This window comes from Babylonia areolata, chromosome 25, assembly GCF_041734735.1.
Source record: "Babylonia areolata isolate BAREFJ2019XMU chromosome 25, ASM4173473v1, whole genome shotgun sequence".
Lineage (NCBI taxonomy): Eukaryota > Metazoa > Mollusca > Gastropoda > Neogastropoda > Buccinidae > Babylonia > Babylonia areolata.
The window spans coordinates 13,229,461-13,235,674 of record NC_134900.1 but is presented as its reverse complement, the minus strand read 5'-3'; the positions used below and the strand labels follow the sequence as shown (position 1 = coordinate 13,235,674).

General features: G+C 41.2%; 1 protein-coding gene across 2 annotated transcripts in view; it reads right to left on the bottom strand.

Moving 5' to 3' along the window:
• Window positions 1-4,844, bottom strand: part of LOC143299413 (gelsolin-like protein 2) — a 36,111-nt gene extending 31,267 nt beyond the window's left edge. The window contains exon 1 of one of the 2 annotated variants that reach the window (XM_076612596.1): window positions 4,691-4,844. The gene's annotated coding sequence lies outside the window, so the exon portion shown is untranslated. Of the gene's footprint in view, window positions 1-4,144; window positions 4,342-4,690 lie in introns of those variants that run through there. The other variant, XM_076612597.1, reaches the window with a different exon arrangement.
• Between the last annotated feature and the right edge of the window lie 1,370 nt (window positions 4,845-6,214).

The window sequence follows — 6,214 nt, the reverse complement described above, 5'->3', positions numbered from 1 at the left end:
GCGGCAACTCCTACGTTCACTTATATGTACACAAGTGGACTTTTACATACATGACAGTTTTTACCCCCACCATGTAGGCAGCCGTACTCCGTTTTCATGGTATACATGCTGGGTATGTTCTTGTTTCCATAATCCACCGAACGCTAACATGGATTACAGGATTTTTTAACACACGTATTTTATCTTCTGCTTGTGTAGACACATGAAGGGGGTTCAGGCACAAGCAGGTCTGCACATAAGTTGACCTGGGAGATCAGAAAAATCTCCACCCTTTACCCAACAGGCGCCATTACCAAGATTCAAACCCGGGACCCTCAGATTGAAAAATCCAACGTTTTAACCACTCTGCTATTGCACCCGTCAGAATCCTACCAACCTCAGTTTTATTTTGCACCATAATGTGACCAAACTGATAATAATCACTTTAATAGCAAATAAACACGATAACTTCTGTCAACTTTCTTGAACCCTTTTAGCCATGCAAGAATGTCAGCTTGTGTATTCCTTCCTGACAGGAATTAGTAGCTCCACACCAGCACTGAAGGATGACGAAGGAAATCAAAACTAAAACTAAACTTAAAATCAAAATAACTGGTTTTGTTCACTGCTTGTTCACCATCTTCCTCTCTCAGTCAGTCAATGTTTAGGGTGATTGTTCTGAAACAACTTTATTTTCTGAAGAAAAAAAAAGCCCACAAACATGATTTTGGAGATGCTTCTTCTTCTTCTTCTGCGTTCGTGGGCTGCAACTCCCACATTCACTCGTATGCACAAGAGTGGGCTTTTATGTGTATGATCGTTTTTACCCCGCCATGTAGGCAGCCATACTCCATTTTCGGGGGTGTGCATGCTGGGTATGTTCTTGTTTCCATAACCCACCGAACGCTGACATGGATTACAGGATCTTTAACGTGCGTATTTGATCTTCTGCTTGCATATACACACGAAGGGCGTTCAGGCACTAGCAGGTCTGCACATATGTTGACCTGGGAGATCGTAAAAATCTCCACCCTTCACCCACCAGGCGCCGTCACCATGATTCGAACCCGGGACCCTCAGATTGACAGTCCAACGCTTTAACCACTCGGCTATTGTGCCCGTCTTTGGAGATGCCAAAGCTTTAGGCTTTCATAACAGAAACATGTAACTGAGGAATGACCACATCAACCACCTTGGACGCCATGCAATAAACACAGAATGTAACAGCAAAGTGCACCATTCTGCTACATGTCAAGAGACATCACAACACAATGGCGAGAGACGCTTTCCACGTCGCTTCCTTTTCAGCATCAAAATAAAACAAATCTGAAACCATTTGTTTGTTATTTGTGCAGGTGAATCATTCTTCTTTGTTCTTTCTCTTGCCGGCAATACAATATTGCAGTACCAATAGCATCAAACCACTGCTAAGTTTTGGGCTGAATGAGTTATGGCCAGACACGGTAGTAAAATTTTGACCAAAATCATGATTTTTTGTGATTTTCGTTTTTTCGCATAATTTGCTTCTTCAACATCTAATCTTTATAGTTCGTTTCACCTGGGAACTATATTCACTTAAATAAAGCTTTAAACAGCATCAACATGTGTGATTTCTTGTGAGTACAAGCACATCTCTTTCTTTTCCTGTTTTCTCAGTTTTGTGTTTTGTCCTCGTAATACCATTTTTCAAAATGCTAATGCTCAAAAACTTTAAAAGATAGCATGTTCAAACTTAGTACTTTATTTCTTTATGTATTCATCTTTATTGTAGTGCAGTGGTTTATAAAGTACTAGTAAAAGAATGAATATACACTCATTTGAAAAAAATGATGTCAAGGAATTTATACTCATTTCAACCACAAAAAAAAGAGTATTTATTCAAATTCCAAAATACCACTGCCCTATAATAAAGAAAAAATACAAATAAATCAAATAAAATAAACAGAAATAACATATCTATAAAGGTACCGAAGTTATAAGCTTTTAATGTTTTTGTTTGTCAGCCATTTTGGATTCGTTTCCATGGAAACCGTCATGACAAATTGCACAAAATGACCTTTTTAGACATGTTTAGTCCAATATCTTTGCATACCATGTCACAGAAAACCATAAACTTCAAGTTTATTTCATACGTATTTGTACTACCGTGTCTGGCCTTAAGTCCATTGTGATAGCATCAAACCACTGCTAAGTTTTGCGCTGAATGAGTTAAGCCCATTGTGATAGCATCAAACCACCGCTAAGTTTTGCGCTGAATGAGTTAAGCCCATTGTGATAGCATCAAACCACTGCTAAGTTTTGGGCTGAATGAGTTAAGTCCATTGTGATAGCATCAAACCACTGCTAAGTTTTGCGCTGAATGAGTTAAGCCCATTGTGATAGCATCAAACCACCGCTAAGTTTTGCGCTGAATGAGTTAAGCCCATTGTGATAGCATCAAACCACTGCTAAGTTTTGCGCTGAATGAGTTAAGCCCATTGTGATAGCATCAAACTACTGCTAAGTTTTGGGCTGAATGAGTCAAGCCCATTGTCATAGCATCAAACCACTGCTAAGTTTTGGGCTGAATGAGTTAAGTAAAGCCCATTGTGATAGCATCAAACCACTGCTAAGTTTTGGGCTGAATGAGTTAAGTCCATTGTGATAGCATCAAACCACTGCTAATTTTGGGGCCGAATGAGTTAAGTCCATTGTGATAGCATCAAACCACTGCTAAGTTTTGGGCTGAATGAGTTAAGTAAAGTCCATTGTGATAGCATCAAACCAATGCTAAGTTTTGCGCTGAATGAGTTAAGTCCATTGTGATGGCATCAAACCACTGCTAAGTTTTGGGCTGAATGAGTTAAGTAAAGTCCATTGTGATAGCATCAAACCACTGCTAAGTTTTGCGCTGAATGAGTTAAACCCATTGTGATATCTTCCATCCCCAATAAAGTCCTTCCTTCCAGTGAAAGAATATGAGGCCCCTATTGTCACCAATAAGAGACAGCAATTTTTATACAAATTCTGCTCAGCGAAACCGTGAAAGCTTTGGATTTCCAGTAGATAAAGGCCAAAACTGTCCTTGTTTTTTTTATTGTTGTTGTTGCTGTTTCAAGGGGACAATGATAAATAATACACAATCTAAACAAAATAAGAATATTCAAAGTAAAGTTTGTTCATTAAAGCAATGAACAACACACAAAAACCAAGCATCTTCTAAAAAGGTACAGTTCTGCTTCATAGAGCTGTCTCTCTATCTGTGTGTGTGTGTGTGTGTGTGTGTGTGTGTGTGTGTGTGTGAGGGAGGGTGGAAGAGAGAGAGAGAGAGAGAGAGTGTGTGTTTCAGTATAACTATAATAATACAGACAAAGCAGAGCAATTTTTGCTGTGCCTTTCATGTCACTTATCTTTTTCCTCTCCATCTTTCTTTCTTTCTTTCTTACCATATTCCAAAACATTCACATTAATTGATCCCTCACCAGAAGGTCAAACAGTTGTAACGCCCTGGGGGAAGCTAGCTATGGAAATATCCACATTTCCTCCCCTGTACTTTTCTGTTTTTTTAGACAGAAAAACTTGTAAATTGGTTAATAACACTGTAATATATACTCTACATTTCTTCCCCTCCACTCTTTGACTGGCCATCTTTACATCTCTTAAAAGAGAAAGAAAATTAATATAGTAGAGTATATCATATTACAATGAGTACATCATATTACAATGTTAATGAAATAAATTTACAATTTTTCCATTTGGGGAACGAAACTGAATGGAAAGAACACAGGGGAAGAAATGTGGATATTGCCCCAGCTACAACAGCACACGGAAGGATACAGAATGGATCTGTGATGGGGGCTGTGTGAGCCACAGGGCAGGAAGAGGGTCAACTATCAGCTAACCCATCAAGGGGACAACCAGTGAAATTTCGCAACTGCTAAACAGAAGCAAGGGGGAAACTTAGCAGTCATATATGGTACATCCTTGTCTGTGTCAGCGTCTGCTTTGGGCATAATTTCATTTCAAAATTCAATGCAAGCAGTTAATCTGTGGTTGTGTCCATGAACGCGTGCATGCACACACAAGTCCGGTTTGTATGCTTGTCTGTCATGTGAGCATGTATGGATGCATGCATGTGCGTGTGTGCGCTAACGTGTATGTGGGTGTGATTAAGTATTACACTTACTGAGAGCTCACAAACACACCGGTGACGCCAGGATGATGTGCTGACTGTTTTCACACACTTTTGCTTCCTCTTTTATGCTGTCTTCTTCCATACAGCAGCTGTAATGCAGCGTATATGGATCGGTCTGCACGCTTAAACACCTCCTCGAAAATGAAACTTTCATGTGATCAGTGTATGCATTACACATGTCTCAATGAAATCATGTTCTCAGTTATCGCCTTATCTACCCCCCTTCTTGGTTTCCCCAAGTTCGCAGCGTGCGTATTACTAGTTCAAAATCTGAATTTTATGTGAAATCAAATCACACACTGTTCTGTCGTCTTTTGACACCAGAATTATCGGGCTTCACACCACTGAACAATGTGTACAGTTCCGTAAACACGATGGACTCGAGTCCGGCATGCATTAAATTTGTTTCCACACAGTACGCTGAGAAAAGATACATACACGAGCCAACAACGCAACACTGACATATTTTCCTACACACCTCCTGGTCTTTTACTATAGATTTGAAGCAAATAATGTCAAAAGGTTTATCACACTTACCAACAGTAGCGCTGTGCTTGACCCTTTGTGTTGAGCAGGGCTTTTTTTTTTTCAGAATGCGAGTTTTCTCTGTCGCTTGGGGGCGGTACGGAGGAGGTGGAGGTGGCCGTACGCACGTTCGCGTGAACTTCCTGGCCGACTCACTGGGCCCTGGCCTGTGGATTTTCATCGTGCGGTGCGCGCGCGCGCGTGCTGTACTGGCAACATTGCTGTTCTTTTGTTGGTGGTTTGATTGTTTGTTTCAGTGTTTCTGTTGTCGTAGAACAATTCTTTAAACAAAGCTGCAAGATAACGTTTGATTTAGTTCTGTTTCTTTTGGTTTTATCCCTTGGGGGAAAACCATATCATTTTCTATTCTACCTCCAATACTTTTTTTTTTTAACATTGTCTGCTTTTGATATTTGTTTAGAATTTTGTGCAAAAATATATACCAGATTTTTTTTTTTTATAATGAAAACAATTATGACGATTATGTTTAAACACATGATTATTTGTTACACATTCTTTTGTTCTACCACTGGTTACTGGATTGGCCCTTAACCCTGTTTTACTTTGTGGCATAATACTGATATTATTGTAGTCAGGCTGAATTCGGCGGCGGCAAAACTTGTCAGTATCATCAATCAAAATGAATACTTTATAGAAAGTAATTTTGCTTTAAACAAATCAAATGCAGGGGTCGAACAGTCTGATTTTAACGGGCATCAAAGGAAACTGCAGAAACAGTACACTGACTGAAGCCAATCATTGACCGGCTGCCGGTGCTGCCAAGCGGCGTAACCTGAGCCACCACGTATGACTGAATCGAAATACCATCATCTCCCGGCCATTTTTACCCTCACCCCTACATACAGTACTCGCCCCACGTTCTTACCGGCCTCACCCCTACGTACAGTACCCACGGCCCCTCATTCTTACCCTCACCCCCACGTCATGTACAGTACCCGGCACCCCCCTCGTACTTACCCTCACCCCCAAGTACAGTACCCACCCTCGTTCTTAACCTCACCCCCACTGACACACCCACCCCTCGTTCTTGTCCTCACACCCAAGTACCGGCACCCCTCGTCAAGTTCTTACCCACCCCTCCTTACTCTCACCGCCGCGCCTGTGACATAGCCGTACCACCCACCCCTCCGTTCTACTGTGACACTTTTGGACACACAAGAACAATTAAACATCAGTCATGCCTCTCGGCAAAAGCGGTTCGGACGAGACAAGTTCTCACGTCGTCAGAACTGAAAGTCTCACTGACTCCATCTTCATTGAGTCGATTTCCAGTCAAGTTGTGCCGCCGTCTCAGCTAAAAGAGTTGTTGTTAATGATTATATATAAAGAGTGTGGCGCAAAAGGCAAAATCAATTAATTGCGAAATAAAAATAACATTCACTTCAAGACAATACAAGGTCTCCAGTCAGAGAAGAAGCCCAATGAGTCCGAGACCGAGAGACTCCGAGGGCCGCGTGAGAAGAGGGTGCTAAACACACTGTCACGCTCTATAAGAGAGCGGACTAGAAACCCCCA